Raw genomic sequence first — 3,964 nt, forward strand, 5'->3', positions numbered from 1 at the left:
TCCCGCTGTCGCCTAGCTCTCCCGGCGCGGGGTCCCTTCTCCCTGGCACTGCCCGGCCGGGAAAGGAGCCTGACTCATCCCGGCTGGGACCCGGCAGATGCCGGAGGGAGCAGTCTCATCCCATCGCCCTGCACCCGTGGAGGAAGGTAGGTGGCAGATGTCAGGGCAGGTAGCGAGTGCTTGTTGGGGGTGCGGTGCATGGGAGCGAGGTCGTGTCTGGGTCCCCGCGGGGTCCCTTCTCCCTGGCACTGCCCGGCCGGGAAAGGAGCCTGACTCATCCCGGCTGGGACCCGGCAGATGCCGGAGGGAGCAGTCTCATCCCATCGCCCTGCACCCGTGGAGGAAGGTAGGTGGCAGATGTCAGGGCAGGTAGCGAGTGCTTGTTGGGGGTGCGGTGCATGGGAGCGAGGTCGTGTCTGGGTCCCCAGTCATCGGCAGCTCCGTGCCCCAAGCTGCAGCCTGCCCCAGGGTGCCCAGTTCTGGGGGAATCTCCTGCGGTCAAGGTGAGCCCATGGCTGGTAACGCTGCAGCCTGGGTTGTGCCCCCAGCTGTGCACACGGGACGGTTTTGTACCCAAAGTTTCCTGTGCTCGGGCATGCTGCTCCCAGCCTCCCCCCGGCAGTTTCTGCCCTGCCACTTACAATGTGCCCCCTAGGGCTCCTGTCACAAGTGTACCCACAGCACCGCGGGGGCAGTGGGAGGCAGCACGGGGCATCCAGGGGTGACATTGAAGGCAAGCGGCTGGAGTGAGGTGTAGCACGGGTTTAAAAGGGGTCAGATAGCTTATCTATATGAGGCACTCTTTCAGATGGAAGACCAAGGACTCTTTCGTGTCTTTGGGGTGACATGCAAAATGAGGTGCTGAAGATCAACTGGTCCAGCAAGGTTAAGGCACATTTAGTATCTGCAGAACTGCTCTGGAAAGCTGACATCTTTAAATGAAACTCCCTCTTTTCAGTATTTGCAGCCAAAATCTTCCCACTCCCCTGACAGAAGCAAGTCGCTTCGCCAGGCCAGCCCTGCAGAGGCTGGAGGGGGGGCTCTGACACCTCACCCAGCACTCGGCTTGGCCATGATGAGGACCCTTTGTTGAGGGGGCAGGGATGGGTGACCAGAGTGGGGACACAGCACAAGGTTAGGGTTGCATAGCAAGTAGACCAAAGAATAGGTTGCTGGAGAGGAGCTAGGAAATGCTGGCTCTGCTAGTGATGGAAGAAGGATGAATTGGGAATTGTGTAGGGCTGCTTTTTATTGCAGTGCTTTTTTGGATGGCAGCTTCACTCTCACATTTGGAAAGTGGATGATCAGGGAAGGGAATGAGATTTTTGGCTTTCTTCCCGTCAGCCCAGGAGGTCCAAGCTGAACTCACCTTCACAGCATCCCTAACTCTGCCCATTACTGTTGCCAGCCAGGGACAGACATCAGCTGCTGAGACACCTCTGAAAAAGGGGTTTGCAGCAGCCTGATCTCCTCAGGCTATCTGCAGCAGCAACTGGGGGGTGCAGGGGGTGCAAAGGAGCTACTTTTGCAGAGCATGTAGGAAAGCTGTGCTGGGGGTCTTCTGGCCCAGAGTTCAGACCCAGTTCCTGTTCTGGAAGGGGTTCATGGCTAATTCCTTACATGGTTGGTTAAGGTGAGTTAAGGGAAGACCCACAGCTCCTCACAACACCTCTGTGATGTTGTTGCAAGTTATGGTGGGAGCTTTCCTCAGCAGTTCACCTGAGGAAGGCACAGGCAGCCATGAAGAGGCAGCAGCAGTGCCCAGATCAGATCCATGCCAATAAGTGGGAGGAAATCAGGCATTTTTTGAAGTTTCTTGCTTATGGTAATAAGAAGTGAAGCTTGTTTCAGATCTTACCCTGTGACAAAAAACCTACTGTTACAGGCCCTCCTGAGACAAGAGGTATCCAGGGGATAAATTCTGCTGGGCACATTGGAAACAACTGATGGCTGTGGTATTTGAAAAAAAAAAAGAAAAAAGCCTAGCCCCTGGTGTGCAAAGAGGCATCAACCTTACAGGCCAGGAACAGGAAAGAGGATGGAAATGCTCAGTGCTCTCCCCAACCTCCTCTAACTGGCCCCATGCGAGGGATTTGGGGATACATGGTTATTGCAGAGGGATGACTTGGGCAATGGTCAGATGTGACAGCTTTCATCTGTCTGGAAAAGCAGGAGCTTGATGTGGGTGCCACTCTCCCCAAACTCTGTCCCCACTGAAGTCAAGGGGGCATTCCATCACTCCCACCAATGGGTGAGGGTTACAGAAAGCCCCCTTTCAGGACTGCATTTTTGTGCCTGAGTCTGGCAGCACTGTGCTGTCCCAAGCCTGAGGGTCCCAGGTTTAATCCACCAAAGCCTGTAACAAGCAGCACATTCACAGTGCAAAACCCAGAAGATCTAGTGTTTGGGGAAGTTGTAGCTGTGCTTTTTGTAGGAGATGCTTTTTGATCCCCTTTTCTGTCCCTGCATGATCCACACCTTGGCTGGTGTTTTGGTGCAGAGCAAGCAGCCGGGAGTTGAACAGGTTGGGCACCTTTGTGTGTTGCAATGTGGGTTGCTCTCTCCCTCCCAAAAGATGGGATAAGGGACAGGCTCAAATGTGATGCCATTACAGATTTAAATGGCCCCAAGTCATGGTGCATGCCCTAAGCATGGCATCAGCAGGGCCATAATGGTGGGGAGAGAGTTTTCCAGGGCACCAGCAGGTTGTGGGGCTGGGATCCCCTTTGTCCACCCCTCCAGAAAAATTCAGCCCTGACATCTGGACAAGGAGATGTTTGCTCCTTCCTGCTCTCTCATTTTTAGCACTAGGCCAGCAGCAATCATGCAGTGTGGTGTTGTTTTGTGTTCCCCAGGGCAGCTCTTCTCCGGGCCCACCTCGCACCCAGCTGGCCAGGGGCTCTTGGAAAGGCAAATCAGCTGCTCCTGGTGAGTGTTCCCCACTGCACAGTGGCTGACGTGGTGGAGGGATCTCAGCTCTGCTCACAGACTGGTGCTGAACCAAGGATCCTGAGCCCTGGCAAAGCAGGACATGAAATAGGGGTGCAGTAAGGGAGGGCTCAGACCAGCTCAGACTGGGAATTCAAAGGGGTGATGGAGTACCAGGGGAAGCAGATTTTCCCTCAAGCAGGAGGTGAGAAGAAGCTGTATTTACCTGCTGCCTATCTTTAGTCACTGGCCGCAGGGCTGGCGGCGTGCAGGCTCAACCCCCTCTGTGGGGAGGGAGCAGGACTGACACTCTGTGCGGGGTCCCAGCAATGATCCCAAAGGCCTCTCCCAGTGGATGAGGTGCCTTCATGTGCAACCAAGCATGAACCAGGTGCAGCAGGGCTGTGAGGAGGGACTGGGCACTGCTGATGAGACACATGTCTTGTGATCAGTCTTGGAGGTGTGTTTTGGGTGCTCCCACTGCATGAGCTTTCTCTCCTTTTCTCTGGCAGCCATGCCCCACTTCTTGGATTGGTTTGTGCCCGTGTATCTGGTGATCTCCATTCTCATCCTCGTGGGCTTTGGAGCTTGCATTTACTACTTTGAGCCAGGACTCCAGGAAGCCCATAAGTGGCGAACACAGAGGCCAATCATGGAGCGAGACCTTCGGAAGACACTGATGATTCGGGACAACCTGGCCTTTGGGGTGCCTGAGGTCTGACAAGTTGCCCATCGCAGCCAGAAGAATCTCTCCTGCGTAGGCAGCAGACCACAAGCCTCAGTGGGGATGGCAGTCCTGCTCTGGTATAAGTGGGGCTGGTCATCACTTTGCTCTGTGCTGATCTGGGTCTCGTACTCACCACTCACCATTCTGCCCCTTTGCTTCTTAGCCAAGATTTGTGTGGCTGGGGCTTCCCATGTGCTCACAGCTCTTCAGCCAGCCAAGGACTTCTGCTCCTTCCCATGGCCAAGACTGATGAACCACTCAAATGAAATATCCCTTGTTAATCACTTGAGTTTGAGCTGCCTGGCAGCC

Source organism: Corvus brachyrhynchos, unplaced genomic scaffold (genome assembly GCF_000691975.1).
Source record: "Corvus brachyrhynchos isolate BGI_N302 unplaced genomic scaffold, ASM69197v1 scaffold56, whole genome shotgun sequence".
Classification (NCBI taxonomy): domain Eukaryota; kingdom Metazoa; phylum Chordata; class Aves; order Passeriformes; family Corvidae; genus Corvus; species Corvus brachyrhynchos.